This window comes from Panicum virgatum, chromosome 9K (genome assembly GCF_016808335.1).
Source record: "Panicum virgatum strain AP13 chromosome 9K, P.virgatum_v5, whole genome shotgun sequence".
Lineage (NCBI taxonomy): Eukaryota > Viridiplantae > Streptophyta > Magnoliopsida > Poales > Poaceae > Panicum > Panicum virgatum.
In genome coordinates, this window is record NC_053144.1 from 43,955,707 (window position 1) to 43,973,474 (window position 17,768).

Below are 17,768 nucleotides of genomic sequence, written 5' to 3' on the forward strand. Positions count from 1 at the left end.
GAGGGTATAAACCTAAAATTCAGGGGCCCGCGTTTGTGTCACCCCCGGGTTTGTAGCCTCCTCCTGCGAGGTGGGCCCCTTTTGTCAGTGGGCGCCTGTGGCCGCAGCGGCGGGACCCATTTGTCATGGGTGGCTGGTTTTGCCTCCGTGGTTACACGTGGGGAAATATGGATGGATAGGAGAGGAAGCGCGTGGGCATGTGTATTGGCTGGACCTCGTTGCTTAAACTTTCGGCATAAGATAATGCTACCTGCAGGAAAACAATGGGTATTGATATCCTTGCAAAGCTGGTGATTTTAATTGTGAAGATATACTATAATGCCAGGTTTGCATGCAACAGCTGACTATTTTTTTCTTCTTTTGGTTGAAACAATATTTTTGGGTGTCCCATCAATGTTTGACCAGATGTCGGGAGGGCTTTTCGAACACTAATTAAAAAACTAATTTCAGAACTCACTTGGAAACCGCAAGACGAATCTTTTGAGCCCTTTGACCGCATCATTAGCACATGTGGGTACTGTAGCACTTATGACTAATCATGCCCTAATTAGGCTCAAAAGATTCGTCTCGTCGTGTACATCCAAATTGTGTAATTAATTTTATTATTTAATTACATTTAGTGCTTCATACATGTGTTTCAAAGGGGAGGTGAAAATTTTTGGGAACTAAACGGCCCCTAATTATATTTTTTGGATCCGCGGTGCACGGCCGGGAATACCACCGGCCGCCATCTATATATAGGATGGGACTAAAGGAGGGGTTGAACATGCGTATCGTATAATAAAATAAAATGTTTGAGTTGTGAAGATATATACGGTAGATCTCTTGTTCTTGTCGTTCTTAGAGGTAATGAATGAATTGGAGGAAATGCTTTGATACGTAAGAATCTTAAAAGATATTTTCAAGGTGTCATTGGATCACTGTCGCCATAGATTTCACCAAAGCTATTCGCACAGAGGATCCCTATTCTACGATTTACAGCAAGATCTCAATAGTAACCAAAGCAATCCGAGATAATATTAGCTGAAAGATATCGGATATCGATGAGCTTGACAAAGTAGCAACTTAATGGTGAAGAGAATATCAAATTTGCCTAGAACAGCTGTCTATTTTTCTTACTATGTATAATATATTTTCAGGATCTAGGTATTAGAGGGATTAATAAGTAATAAATTATGTACGCGAACACGGTAGGCACCAGCTATATATGGATGGGAGCAAAGGAAGGGGTGGAGCATGCGATTTCCTAGATTGAATTGCCAACTTTTCGCATAAGAACATGTTGAGTTGTGATGATATATATATATGGAAGATCTTGTTCTTGTTCCTTAGAGGCAATCAATGCATTGGAGAAGATGCTTTGATACATAAGAATCGCATGCTTTTAATGGTATTTTCCGGTGCCATTGGCCATTGTAACTATGCATTTCACCAAACCTATTATATGACATATAGACCTATTCGAATTGTAGTAAAAGCAATCTAAAATGTTGTTGATGCCATTTTTTATTTAAACCACTGCTCTTTGTTCCTTGTTTTGCATATGCGGTGATCATGCCATTTTGGGATCTAACCACTCCTCTTTGTTTCTTGTTTTGCATATGCGGTGATCATGCCATTTTAGATTTAACCACTCCTCTTTGTTTCTTGTTGGCATAAGTTTCCTGAAACGGGATATATATCATCAAGGGGGCCTAGGCATTTTTCACGCGAGAATGTACTGGAGCTCCAAATATGGTGTAGATGCTGTGGGGGAGGACATAGGACATGCGAATGTGTCCTGGATCACAAGAATTGCGAAATTTCCACATTCAAAAAAAGTCGACTCGATAATTATAGATATTGTTGGTAATACTCTATCACTACGAGACCTTGGTTAATTATATGCATATGAAAATGTATAGAAAATTACTAGGTTGGACAGCAGCAAAGAAAGAAAAACGTGCAAGAGAATATGCTTATGTATTTGTGGTAAAAGGACATGGTATCAAAGCCAGAAGACACATAGGATTAACGTGCTCGCAAAAAAAGAAGTGTTTTTGCAAAGGATTTTAGTTGATTGTACAGGACATTATCACCATGCATGCGTTCCACAGATAAGTAGTCAAATTGCACACCGGTTCCTCTCCTTTATGAGCCTACTAGAGTACCACAATTGGTACGATGAAGAAGAGGAGACGCATGACCTAACACCATTACTCTGTGAGAGCTACATTTTTTTAAAAAAAAAGCCAGATAGCTCTTCTGTTGCATGGGATCATGATCCAAATCCTTTTCTCCTTAGCACGATCTGTAATCCTTTTTTTCTAGATTTTTAGAATGCAACGAATTTATCCATAGATAATCGCCAATATAAGTATTCTATTAGCACACGCTTGCATGTTTCAATTAAACACCATGTATATTCCATGGCCCAGGTGGAGCATTACAATTTACAAGCTTTTTTTTTTAAAAGATCACTCGCGTGCTCTAGCCGCATGCGGCACGTGGGGAGGGGGTGAGGGAGCAGCGTGGCCTCGCGCTCGACTGGTACCGCCACTGGTAGTGGTAGAGAGTGAGAGAACATGGGAGATAACCCAGCCGGCTTTTTTAACTTGAAGAAAAAAATCCAGCCGCCTTTGTTTGACCGTTGACTAGACCCGAGGCTCTCGCTTCACCGCTGCGGTGGGGCGAGAGCAGGCTGGCCCACGCGCAGTGAGAGAGCGTTGTAGGAGGAAAGTCCTCCATCGGCGGGCCCACGCAGCAGGCAGCCGAATAAATAAGGCCCAGAAGCGGCGGGGAGGAGGACGACGAAGGGGAGAGGAAGCGATCTGTTAGGTTTGTCGACTAGGTTCACCGAACCGGTGGGAACCGTCCGGTTTGATCGGTTACCGGTCAAACCGATTCAGTCCGGTTTCGATTTGGACCGGTACCAAACCGGTCCAAATTCAAAATTCAAATTTAAATTAAAAAAAATAAAAACTCTCAAAAAATTCCTAAAAATACTTCAAGGTGCGACGGATCTAATGGTGTCAAATTTTCTCAAAAATTCGTTCATTTAGTATAGTTTGCGGGGATTTGAAGTTAAACAAAAAAACGTGCATATAAAAGTATACAAATACAATGTAAAAGTAGTAAAAAAAAGATTGGAGGGTTCATTTAGACTAAAACATGTTATACAAACATTCATTTAGTATACTTTGCGGGCATTTGAATTTAAAAGAAAAAAGAAAAAAAATTGAATTTGGCTGGTTACCGGTCAATCCGACCGGTAAACCGGTCAAACCGACCGGTATACCGGTACGAACCGGTTGAACTGTGAAATTTGAATTCAAATTTGAATTCCACCGGTACCGACCGGTTTCCGGCCAAATCGGACCGGTATACCGGTACCGGACCGCGCCGGTTTGGCCGGACCGGTCGGTAAGGTTAACCCTGGTCATAACTTGTCTCGATTTGTTTTGATTTATTTTTTCTCACAAAATACTATTTATTCTACCAGTACTATACTATTCATACGATCAGCCGAACAGGCTCTAACACCTGCCCCAAAATCCTGACCGTCCGTCCCCCGTTCACGTGTTTAGCTTGCCTTATTAGTTTACGGAGCGAAACGGATGCGTGGGGTGTATATAAAATTTTAACGCGGATCGGGCGTGATGATCCGGCGATCTGGAGGTTTGTGTTGATTAGCATGGGGGGCCAGTTGGGCGAGGCAGGTGGCCGCCGGGTCGCTGTCGCGGCCCGCGATTACTCTAATCCGCTCCAGCGCAACTTGGCCACTACCCATTCACGCACTTTTGGATTCCACGCGCAAACGCTACGCTCACCCCAGGAAGAAGAACCTTGGTAATATTTTTTTTTTAAGAAAGCAACGAGGATGAGGGTCCCCACTCAGAGGATTTAGGATTGATTTCAACAAGCCGGTGATAGAGGACGCATGCTTAGCACCTTTACAATGCCTTTGGCAGATAGTGTATATTTGATTTAAAAATGCATAAGGCAGGAAAATAAAATTTTAAACGTCAATTATTAGTGACGGTGATAGCATAAAATAGAATGTTATAAGCTATTTTGTTTGCGCTTGGCAATAATGCTAACTCCTCGTAAAATATGGTATGAGTTCACGTGAATGACTATACTTATATGTCAACCACATTGGCACTATCTCCATTATAAACAAATGTATGGGGATTGAGGAGGCACGTGCAATTGAAAATAGTAGTAACTGAATATAGAGTGTTTTGAATTTAATTTGTTTGCGCTAATGCTCACTTCTCATCACAAAATATAGAAATGGTTTGAGGATTGAGATGTCATGTTGCACTTTTTCTTAATGAAGTGACAAGGGGATGGGGGCCATGAACTGGAGTATTTACTATCGAATGACAAGCTGGTGATGGAAGGCGCATAACACTGTTACAGAAGAAGGCAAAATTTTTAAAAATTTAAAACACTTAATATTGAATTGCATGATTATGGGATGTACAATGTCCTAAACTCTCAAAATATCATGCACTAGACGAGGTTAAAGTATCATCATGAACATGGGCGGATTTACAAGGGAGCTAGGGGGCTCTAGCCCCCCTACTGCTCAAAAGTCCATTGAAATCAAAGAGAAAATGAGAAGAAAAGAGAAAAAAGATGAAGAAAACGAGAAGAAATGAGTGGAGATGAAGAGAAGAACCAAGCCCCCCGACTTTAAACTCTGCGTCCGCTACTGATCATGAATTTGCAGTGGCATTGTTTGTTTATCCTTGAGAGAGAGAGAGTAGTGAGTGAGGAGAGAGAGACTAATATCTGTTTATCTTTTATGAGCTGTCATATGCATATGGGCACCTTAGACTATGGACAGTTTTATGAGCTGGTTGCACGACGTATAAATATTAGCTGAATGAATTGTTTATTGGCTATGGACTGCTTTTCTTCTCCATTGTGGACGCTAAGCAAGGGCCATGTTTGGTTAGAGGGTAAAAAAAAATTATGAAAACTTTTAGCAGCTTTGACCACTAGTTAAAGGTACTAAATGAAGTCTAATTACCGAATCACCTTAAAAACTATGATATTGTAGCAGTTACTGTAGTTAATGAGGCTTTTGACCGTATGGTCAGGGATTATTAGGCGCGGTTACTGTAGCATCACTGTCGCCAATTATGGTGAAACTTGACTTATTAGATTCATCTCGAGAATTTACACTCATTCATAAAAAGATTTCGCAAATAAACTTCGTTTAGTACTTCATGCACACATTCGTCTTTTTGTAAAATAATTTCATCACGTAAACCAAACATGGCCAAGGGATGGTGGAGTATATATATATATATATATATATAAAAGGGCAGCGTCGCGTGTACTCGTAGCGGAATGAGATATCTGATGTTTAAGCTAAGCGCGTCCATCTCCGGGAGGAGGTGAGGATGCGAGCGCGCGGAAGCTTCACGGCACTGGGGGTGGGGGAGCACAGGGCACGTTTTGCTCGCGTGGTGGGCCGTGCGAATGCAACGTTTCCACCCGCACCCCAGTTGTCGTCACGTGGTGGCGGGGCCTGCGGCCTGTGATGTGAATGGCGCCGCCCCGCGGCAGCACGCGTTCCTCCTGCTTTCTTCCCATTCCCTCGCTTGCTTGCGCACTTGCTTGCTTGGGTGCGATGAATGGGAGGATATATATATATATACAGTGGCGGAAGTAGATTTTCAACTTAGAGGGGGTTTGGTTCTTCCTCCTCCCTATCTCTACTCATTTCTTCACCTTTTTTTCTTTTTCTCTCTCATATTTCTCCCTTGATTTCAATAGAAATTTGGGCAGTAGGTGGGCTAGAGCCCCCCTAGCCCCCTTAAATCCACCCCTATATATATATATAATCTGTCGACATTGTTTCTTCTCCTGTCTCTTGCAGCCTTGGCGTTTTATTATTTCCAGCTTGGGAGGGGAACGAATGGAGCGGAGCCAAGGGATGTTTTATTATTTGCAAAGGGAGAAGAAAATGGTCCGCTCGCATGCAAGTGACCCCGCTCGATTGGTTGGAATTTGGACCCACGTGTTCCTTCCTTGCCGTTGAATCGGGTGCTCTCCTCAACCGCGAGTAGCAGATGCAGGAAGAAGGGACGTTGAATGAACGGATAAGTGAATGAGCTGGTTTTGTCGCTTCTGGAGCGAGGCAAGAGGCAGGTAGGAGAGTGGAGGACGAGACGGCGAGGGGCCCCGGCCGACCCGGCCTGCCCTGGTACTGGTACGTAAAAAAAGTACTCCTATGGAGTTGGAGTACTACAAAAAATTAGCGGAGAGGGACGCGAGCGACGGAGGCCGACGACGTTGAGCACTGAACATTGGATTTGGATAGGTAAAAAGTGGTTCGGTTCACGGTGCAGTGGATGTGGATCAGGGGCCGAGCACCGGCGCTTTTTCGGGGGTGTTTAGTTCCTGAAATATTTTCTACTGTATTCGTCAAATCAAATCTTTGGACAAATACATGAGACATTAAATACAGTTGAAAATAATAATTAATTACACAGTCTAACTGATTACCACGAAATGAATCTTTTAAGTCTAATTAATTCATAATTGGACATTATTTATTAAATAACAATGAAATATGTTTAAGTACCACAACTCAAATTTTTTCATCAACTAAACACACCCTTCATGTCCCTTCTAGACTCCCATGCTCTTGACTGCTTGGCAGCTGCCTGCGCGGCTCTGCTGGCTCCACGCACGGTATGTGGAACTGGCACTGGCACTGGCACTGGCAATAGGACTGGACTAGTAGCAGAGGGTTCTACGGAGACCGTATGCAGGGCGGCTTGGCCGGATCGAGAACCCTGCGCGACGACCAGGGTTCATAATTTCGTTTTCACTGTAGCGAATTTTGTTTTTTTAACTAAAGTTTGACTTTCATACTTTTGAATTTGAAATCGAAATCACAAATTTTCCGGACCGAAATTCATATCCCGGTGTTCACTGAAAACGAAAAAAATCACCGAAATTTCGGTCTTTCCAACCGAAAAGGTGAACCCTGGTGCCGACACTAGGCGAGGGGAGCTGCATGGGCAAGGCAGGCCGACTGCGCGTGGATCACGTTTCCTTTTCTTCCTTGTCAGCTCCCCCATTGCCTTTATTTTCTTCAGCGAATGATTGGATCGGACCCCTCTGCTCGGCGGCGGCACCGACGGCAACGGGTCACCATGGAATCGACTATTGGAGCGCCTTCGTGCTGATGCTCTACCAGTGCTACTGTGCTAGTAGTAGCCAAGCGTTCCATTCCTTCCCTCATACAAGGGGCGCGGTTAGTTCTGAAGCTGAATGCAGATAATAATCTCCATCGCTTCAGTTAGTTGTTCCTGCTGCCATCGATCACACCACCACTCAGAATGAATGAAGCAGCAGACAGCCAGACCGCCCAGACGGCTGGCTGCAGACAGTTAATCCACCAGATTACTGCCCCAGTCTTTATTTGCGGTCCTTCATTGCTTCTTCTTCGTCTCCACAAATCCACCAACCGGCCGGTCATTCCATCATGCATTTGGTCCATCTACCTGTTGCAGCACGTGTTTATATATTAAGCTCGACCGTACTAGAGCACACGCATATCTAACTGTATAGTATCTTATCCTTGGCGCCATTTCTGCTCTAGCTACTTACTTTTACTCCCCTGTTGAAATGGAAACCTGCATGCTGCATGCATGAGTTAAACTATCAAAGGGACAGCGAAAGATACATTGAAGATCCACCAATGCAGCGTAGATGCATGACCGCCCCTCCTTCTAGTACTCCTACTTGTCAAAACGCCAGTATACCGCCGAGCTGTCCTGATGGTCAAACGAAAGCGACAAACTTTTCTACAGAGATGTCTCGACCGACTACTCCGTTCGTTAATGTGTCAGCAAAATTTCAGGACGGGAGATAGACTCAACTGCTTAACTAATATAAAAGGTTCTTAAATTTGATTATGTTTGGTTAAACTTAGGGTTAGAAAAGTCAAACGAATTATATATAAGTTTTGGAACTGAGAGAGTACAGATTAATAAATTGATTTGTTATTATAAAAAAATTGATTGATTATAGCAGGTGATGCTGGTTAACTGTGCTAACCTTGGCTGCTGATAGATCATAAGTAGATTTCAGACATCATTAGTTCTTCCCGGAGACAATGCAAGTACTCACTCCGTTCCAAATTATAACCCGTTTAATTTTTTTACTCAAGTTTTACCACTTGTCTTATTAAAAAAATTATGCAAAATATTATTTCTTCTATTGTGGCTTGCTTTTATTAATAAAAGTTCTTCAAAAATGACTTAAGTTTGACTATATTTGTACAATTTTTTTAATAAGATGAGTAGTCAAACTTAGGATTAGAAAAAAATAAATAAATTATAATTTGGAACAGAGATAATAGTATGTATTTCACAAGGAGTGTTGATTAATTCTACGTGTATAAATATCATGAATTTTAAGTTTGTTACTCAACTTTGAATTATTGGACCAACTTCAGTGTTTGGATTTAGAGCATGGTTAATAATATAGGCGATAATGGGCAGTATGTTTTTGCGTACATCCTATACAACCAACTAAAATCCCACTCATATAGTAGTGTAGTTATAGACGTACACTAAATTATTAATGCCCGGCTACCTTGTTCTCTCACAAAACTTCTAGGAATCTATGCATTAACCGGTTATAGGCCAACAGCCCGCTTTTCTTCTCTGTCATCTACGAGTACTCATCACAAATCTGATGTAGCAACTATTGTAGCCCTCTTACATCTTTCTATTATATACTTGCTCTTATCCTCATCCTAGACTCGAAGCATGTACGTGCCCATAAGACATATCTACCTTATGCATATTATTATTACTCCTAAATTTATATTATAAAAATAAAAAACAATTGGAAACATTTCTCACTTGTATTGGGTCCGCGGTGCGCCGGTGCCCCTCACGTTGGACCCATAAAAATTGGATGTTAAAGAATATTTCTGCCAAAAACTAAAGTTTTTTCTCACCTCGCCCTCTCGCTTACTCGCCGTGGTATCCGCCCGCTAATCACGCTTCGGTCCCTGTTCTCTCCACGCATGAAAATTTCTGCCGCCTCCCTCACCCAATCCTCATCCACATCGCTTCCCTTCCTTGGCGGAGGGCGGGCATGCGGAGCCGTCGAGGGGCGGAAGCAGAGCAGCAAATGTGGTGACCGCACGTTCCGTGTTCACATCTCGTCACGATCCTCATCCTCGTTTTTTTAAACATAAAGGCAGGAGCTCTGCCGCTCAATTAAGACGAAAGAAATTATATACAAGAAAGGTTACCCCAACAAGATGCCGAAGAGGCGTCCGAGGGGCTAACCAACCCACGCAACACGGTTGAGCACAAACACGACGCACCGCCATGGGTCATCCTTGGCTCGTTGCCGAGCATAGAGCAAGCTATGCAGCTCCGACTTCCCATGGCAAGCCACCCACGAGCCACCCACCAACGGATCCGAAGCAAGCGGCCGCAACCAGTTATCGTTGCCAAGCTCGACATGCGAAGAGCAGCTCCAAGTTCCGATCATGAACCCCCGCCTCACCCCCAGCGGATGTAGACCCCTAGCTCCAGGGAGGATCGCCGCGTGTCATCGTTGCTAAGCCATGTCTCGCGTAGCAGCTTCGACTTCACGTTGCAAGACCCACACCGAAAGCACAAGGAAGCAAGAACATCTGTCCAGGGAGACATCAAAGCCACAACACAATCCAAAATGTGACGCCTTCAGGAAGGGAGTGACGCCAATGGCGCCACAATCGCACGTCCCAAATGGACTGGGATTTCTCCCTTGGATGTCAACGCCAGGGGAAACACGACGCCCCCAACAGGGAAAGCGGCACCCGACGGCGTCGTCGTCATCCAAGCTTTCGCCCAAGAACCCACAAGCGCAGATGCCGGGCCAAGAAGCCGAACCCCTCACCATCCAACACCTTCAACGCTGTGTCCCGCTGCCCCACGGAAGCCTCATTAGACGGGCGTCGACGCGCCGGCTGCACGCGGCAGCCGCAATGCTGCGTCGGCCGCCACCCCCTCCGACTAGGCAGCACACAGAGCCGGGCCAGACTCCACCTGTCGCGTAACACCGCCACAAACCGTCCACAGCCACCACCATCGGCACAAGCCGACGCCGTTGCCGACTCCGACGACCTGCTGCCAGGGCTCCGCCCTCCCACTGAGGGCGGCGGCCCTAGCCGCCAGGGCACGAGCCGCAGCCCCCGCCCCGATGTCTGGCCGCCGCGCCGCCAGCGCAGCCCCCTGCAAGCCCAGACGTGCCGCCGTGAGCATGGCGCGCAGGACCCCCGCAGGCAGCCGCACCGCGTAGATCCGCCCCCGGGGGCACCGGATCCGCCGTCTCCATGCCCGGCTCCAGTGAGTCGTCAGCCGGAGCGGGGGCAACTTGGGCCGACGAGAGAAAAGCCCCCGCCACCGCCATCCTAGCGGGCACGCAGGCTTCCGGTGCCCTGCTCCGGTGGCGGCTAGGTGGTGAGGAGGCCGAGATGGGGGTGGCGATGGTGGAGGGTGTGGGGCGCTGCCCGTGTCACCCCTGGAGGAGACGACGTGCGGGCCTGGGGCGGAGAAATCCCCATCCTCGCTTTCCCAGACTATGAGTGGGGGTTTGAGCGGCGGCGGACCAGAGTTGGATTCTGCAGGAGCTTCTGCAGATGGATTGGAGTCATAGCAATGGCGGCAATGCACATGCAGAAGGGGAGGATCTGCATTGCGCTGGCTGCGGTGGGCGTGTGAAGATCGATGCTCCTTGTACAATATTTCTGGCCGATGAAATGTGTAAGCCATATAGTCCTAGTTCTGCGTGTGAGCCTAGTATCTTTCTCAAGTGTTCGCGCTAAGGCCAATCTCAGTGGGAGTGTTATAAGAGTGTTATGGATATTAAATTTGCTAATATATACTAATAGTATGAGGAGAGAGAAAAGATGAGTATCATGAAATGTGAGAGGAGTGTCATCACTATGACACTCCACTGGCACAGTTCTTAAGAATTCAGTCTAGGTAACCAGTCTCACTGAGATTGGCCTAAGAGTTTAATCCTTTTTGCTGTCTGCGTGTGAGCCTAGTATATTTTTTGTGCCTAGGATAACTGCAAGGCTCTGTTGATCCCTGCATCGATGGTGAATTCATGGTATGTTGGTTAATGAATAATGCCATGCGATCTTTAGTTGGAATATGTTAGCTACACATCTCGTAGCATGCTTGACTGAAGTCTTGACATTTGCTTGCTACTTTTTGTAGATCATCTATATATCCTGTAAAAGATAAGGGCGTAGCGGTCTTTTACTGGTTTTATCACGTTGGACTCAGTGGCGGATGCAGGATTGAAGGCAAGGGGGGGCTGAAACAATAGAGATGTTGATTTGTGTGAAAATTTAATGGTGATTTGGAGGTCTTGCTACAGTGTTTTATGTGTAATTAGGGGAGCTTAGGGGGGCTTGAGCCCCCCTAGCCCCCCTCCTGTATCCGCCCCTGGTTGGACTCATCTGTCAGGGCGAAGGGAGGTTGAAAAGGGTGCAGACCTATATAAAAATCGCATGTCGGAGAGTATTTTTGCCATAAAACGATTTCTTTTTTCATTCGATGTTGGCTTACCTGCCCGCGTGTACCTGCTCGTCAGCAATAATCCAGAGCAGAGGCTTGCTCACCCCACAGTTGCCGTTCCTTCTCCCTTCCTCTTCCCTCCTCATCTTCGTATGAACCTAAACTATGAGATACCAATGACATCTATCATTGTACATGTTTTAGAATTTAATTTAAATATTAATTTAATTAATATATAATTCAATGCCTTATCTAGTTAAAAACTAATTTAATTTTTTAAACCACGTGTATCTATGCTAGTAGAAGATGAAAAGAAAAGAATAAGCAAGCAGGCCGGGAGCTAATTGCACGGTAGTCCGCAGTCATAGCTCATGTATATCTCTATCGCACAAGTGTGTGGTGTCGTTGGCTCATCTGAAGAATGACTGCTACGCACGGGGTTCAAGCACCTCCTGCAGGTTCCAATTCCTTCACACCAGCTGAATCAGGGGCCATGTATCGCATCTAGGCATCTCCGCATCTACCATACTACTCCCTCCGTTCCAAATCATAAGTCATTTCAAAAATCTTAAAAAGTCAAAGTTTTTCAAATTTGATCAAATCTATATGACAAGATAATAATATTTATGATACCAATTAAGTATCATTAGATTCTTTATTAGCTATATTTTTATAGTGCACCTATTTAATGTCATAATTTTTTATATTTCTCTCTATAATTTTGGTTAAACTTTGAGATGATTTGACTCTACAAAATTCTTAAAATAACTTATAATTTAGAACGGAGGAAGTACTTGCAATCCGCAACGCTATATACATACTCGGTTGTCCTCGACAGTCAGGTCTCAGTTGTTATTTTCAGGCCGCAATAATCACGTGCTTAATTAATTAGGCACCGTATCTTATGAAAACCAAGTCTCTTGTGCAAACTTTGGAAACTTCAATGGAGGCTATAGGATCTCCATCTAAGGGCACTGGATAGATGTGGTGAAATTTTGCATTTTCACGCCCGCCTCTCCCCCACCGTTGCCTGGTACTATTGCAAATCGCCCCCTCCAACCGACGCGTCGTCCGCCGTTTCGTCCGCACCCGTTCTGTCTCCCCCATGCAGGCCCTCCGTTTCGTGTCGACTGCCTGCCCTAGGCGCCGCCGGCCTCGAGCTCCAGCCACGCCGCTGTTGACGCTCACTAACGATTATTTCCAGGCGTCAACTTGATCAGAAAATCATGTGAGTTTGCATTTCTTACGCGCATTTTTATCCAATAAAGTCCCTAAACCACACTTCACCTTCTAGAAAATGCAAGTTGTGTTTTTGAGCTAATATACAGGTTGCAAGCACACTTTGGCCCGACATAAAATCACAGAAAATATCAGGCTCAATTGGACCAAGTGTAGCCCAATAACCACACCAAATCCACTCAACACAAGCCAGGACCAACATGGACCAGACAAGACAGCCCAGGACAACCCACCAGAGGAGGTTGGGGGCGGTTGGCGCCACTGGCAGGCCGGCTGACCAGCCTGGTCGGCCGACCGGCCCATGGGCCCCACCGCCTTAAGCTTGCTACGTGGCGACGTCTCATTGGCTCACAACATCCGTTTGCTGAGGATTGACAGCTTCTCACCCGTGGCTCCCTGCTATAAATACAAGTGGGGGTAGAGAATGAGAAAACACACACACACACCTCACAACACTCATCTCTTGCATAGTCTTTAGGCTTAGTGGAGTTTAGGAGAAATCTAGGAGTCTTCGAGTCACCGGAGTTGCTCGAGAGTTCTGGTATGGGTTCATCTCTAACTCTCTCTTGTAATATTCGGTTGTTTGTAATAGAGTTAGACTATGGTTACTGATATCTGCTCGAAGTATGTTTTGAGTTATCGGATATATGCTTCTTGATCTAGTTGCGTTATTGTTCAATGCTTGCATTGCATGATCGTTCTATGCTTGCAATGGTTAATATATCGGCCTTAGAACTCTATCAACTACTCCAGTATTCCTATGTTTGCTCTAGTGTGATGTATGTCCATCCGGAGGGTGGGAGCTCCGCGCGGGACACTAGAGTATCGCTTACTAGTGTAGACATGGTGTCTAGATTAGCTAAGAGTTGCTGGATGTCAACTATACCCACTATTTTTAGAGCTAGCCGGCAGGTGGTGACAGCCCTGTTCGAGCCATAGTAATCCTCCACATTCGGTATGGGAGGTAGGAGGTGCATAAAGCCGCCGGGGTATACGGGCTCCTCCCATTACTTCGATAGCGGTCTCCCTGTTGTGTAGTTTAATCTCTGACGATCTAACCATAAGATGGCATAGATATAGCTAGCCTAGCACAGTTGATTCGAGCTCTAACTTCTGCCTTGCTCCCGGCCTAAAGCATCTTTTCTTTTCTTTTATTTATTTATCCAGAGGGTAGTTTGTTTGTGTGTCACACTACCTCCTAACATGTTATATATCTTACTCCTGCTTATGCATAAGAATATCCAATCTAGATAAACTTCATCAACTAGTCTATATCTCTTCACTCACCGCCTTCCCTGCGGAAATATAAATGACACCCCGGTATACTCCCGGGTAAAATGCTGCAGCGGTATTTCGTGCGCTTGCGGATTTATTCGTGGTCCATGAAATACTGCCACCCCAAATTGGCGTTTGTAGGCGTCATCGCTGCTTTCCCGGTGGTGGCACTGGTAGGCGCCAACAGCCGTCGTCACGTACGACCTCCAGCACGGCCGCGGCTCCTCCAGCGCCGCCTCCCTCGGGTACGAGCTCCAGCACAGCCACGTCTCCCCCAGGCCTCGCCTCCGTTCCGGTGCGACTGCCTGCCCTACATCGCGATGGGGCACCCTCGGCACAATTCGCCGCCGCCGCCCCCTCGTCGCGCCGCCGCCGCCGCCCCTTTGCCAAGCCGCCGCCGCCGTTGATTTCACCGCCCCATCGCTGTGCCAAGGCCCCCATCGCCACATGGAACTGATTATTGGCTCTGTAACTTGGATCTGTCTTCAGTTGCTATGTTTCGTTCCCTTTTCAGATCATGTTTTAGCTTTACATCATGGGGACATATATATAGTGCAAACCATAACTTCGTAAAAATCCGTGCAAACCACAGCAAAAAAAAATCGTCTAAATTCACAAAAAAATCATACATGTAGATGATATGATGGTACACAACTTTGTAAAATATCTTGTCCAAACTTGACTTTGTCTGTGAGATATAAAAAGAATAAATTTCAAGCTAGGAAACTTGAAATTTGTTCTTTTTATATCTCACAAACGAAGTCGAGTTTGGACAAAATATTTTACAAGGTTGTTTATCATTGTATCATCTACATGTGTGATTTTTTTGGGTGAATTTAGACGACTTTTTTACCGTGATTTGCACGGGTTTTCATGAAGTTGTGGTTTGCACTAGATATGTTCCCTTACATCATCTCAAATACATGTCCCTTAGATTGTCTTACTACCCTGAATTCTTTTTTTTCTTCCAAACTGTTACCAGTTCTTCTATCAGGCAGGATGAGGCAGGCTGCCAATCTCATTTTACCAGTGAGAACGACTGAAGAACTGAAGACTGAACGATTGAAGAACTGAACATGGCTTCTCAATTCATCACATTTTCACGACAAGCCTGATATTGTGGGAAGATAAAAAATAGATGACAGTTTCACGCGTGAAACATTCAGTTCATCATACACTACCGGAAAACGCACAAATGCCGAGTGTCTACGGGTTTGCCGATGTAGCAGCACCGCCCAAATTAAACCGGCTTAAGTGCGCTAACTATCATCTTAGTACTTAATCAAGTTACCGTGCACTTAAAATGGTATAATCTGACAGGCTGTCGGGTAAATCCCGATTTACTACTGTACTCCAGGATCACAATTGCACTAGCAGGCCCGTACGAAGAGGAGCACAGGTGATACCAGCATACATAAATTTTCAAATTAATTTACAACACAGGTTTTATATAAAAGTTTTAAGTACAAATGACAGAGTTTGAAACACAGCGGAAGTTTAAAAACCGAGTTCGAATTACAATACGGTAACCACGACGATGATACAAGGCGAGCTCCACATCCTGCCCACCGATGTGATGCCAACCTGCCCGATCTTCACGGGGAAGACGGGGCCCACTCGACGGTCCACCCAGGAGGAAGCAGCTGTCCAATCCAGGACGTGCAGACCTCCTCGAAGTCAGCGGGAACACAACCTGCTCAAAAGGGTTACAACAACAACCTTGAGTATTCTAATACTCAGCAAGGCTTACCCGACTCTGGGTATACTTAGCCCATTAACTAGACATGTACAGCTTTTTGGCTCTGGAGTTGGTTTTGCTGAAAACTACTAGTAGTAAATCCTTACTTTCAATATTTTAGCTCAAGTTTAGTATTTTAGTACCAACTAGGTTTGCTATAACATCTAGAGCACACATGGTGGATCAACTCAACCTCTAGCAAAACACCAACAAACGTTTTCATTACATCCACGTTTACATCCTTTACTATGATGTGACGCAGTGATCAAGGCTCTCATATCCGCGAGACACGGCGAATCGATTCGTTTTAACCTTGCAAGGTGGACCTAACCAACACGACACATGTAAGCCCCGTTGGGCCACACGCGTCAACTGTTTCCATCATTACCACGATATCTGAACCACGCCTGCTAAAACCCAGGTGATGGGCCCCTCCTGGTGAACTCCCAGAGAACCCGAAGGCGGCATCCTATCCAACACCCGCCAACTCCCACGCCCAGCGTAGCAGGTCGGAATTCAAACTATCGTTGTAAAGCGGTACACAGCTTACCGGTTTCGACTACCTCCTACTTCCGGCATGTCGTTAGTATTGTTCAATCCTCGATCAACAGGGCCAACAACGGTACGGTCCTCAATCGACACAGGCGGAGGTTTTCTTTCCATCCCTTTCATATCCAGAACCAACTCATATCCGCCCGGTCTCCATTTCTTTTTCCTCATTGATTCATTCTCAAACGACATTGCCACAAGTAACAAGATCTTAATTCTCACGAGCGACAGGAATCACTCGACTTCTATCGAGATCCTACTTAGCAGAGCATATCTATCGACATCTGCATACTAGTATTGACCCTCGGTTACCTAGGGAGAACATGCATACTAGATTTCCATACAACTCCTAGAACGTAAATGCACAAATACTTAATTAAACATTGAATACTTAAATTAGGGTTATGCTCCGAGGCTTGCCTTGCAGGTCAGCGGGGTTAGCAACTTCTTCGCAAGTGGGCTCGACTGCGTCCTCTTGCTGCTCTCCCGCTTGCGGCTCCTGGATCGGCTCGGCGATCAGCTCGTAGGCGGCTTCGTTCGTGGCGTCTGCACGTATGAAAAAGAATGCCATGCAACAGTTAGGACACAGTACGACGCATGAGTGCTCAAGATGCGATGCAATGCGATACAATGCAAAATGAGCCACAATCAAGACCGACCAACAATAAACTGAGTAATCACAACAACAAGGCTAAAACCGAAAGGGTGCGGGTGCTGATAAGTGGTTTCAAGACTTCAAAATATTTTAGCCTGAAGTGTTTCCTTCAACACAACAGCTACTAAACTACTTAGGACGACTAATCACCCATCTAGAGCACAAGAAAAACATAAAACCACGGACTTAGCAATAACTGAAAACAAGAATCGGAAATAAAACCGAAGCTAAGAACTAATTAAAGATTAAAACTTAACACGCCGCAAGGATCTAGTAGCACAACTTTTCTATCATGAAAAACTACTGATAAGGAGTGCATAAATAAATTACCAACATTTATTGATATAGAAAAGTATTTCTTTTAGCCCTAGAAGGAAAAACAAACAATATTAGATCCACAATCATGAACATAGGCCATGCACCTAGAAATTTTTCAGGGGACTACGCATACAAAGAGTAATCTACTGAATAAATTTCACAATTTTTAGAGCAACAAAACAACCGATAATAATTAAATTAGCTTTAACACAACCCAAATTTTTAGCAGGGGAAAAAGTGACAATTCCCATGCACAAGTATTTTTCTTCTGAAGATCTCGATTTTAGAAACCTAACAAAATTTATTTTGCATTTTTCACATTTTTCTTTTAATTGTTATGCAATTATGAAATTGCAATTGAAATAAAATAACTGAAATTGGAAACCAAAAAAATAAAACAAAAGGGGCTGACAGCTGGGCCCCACATGTAAGTGGGCGCCGGCCCAGCTGC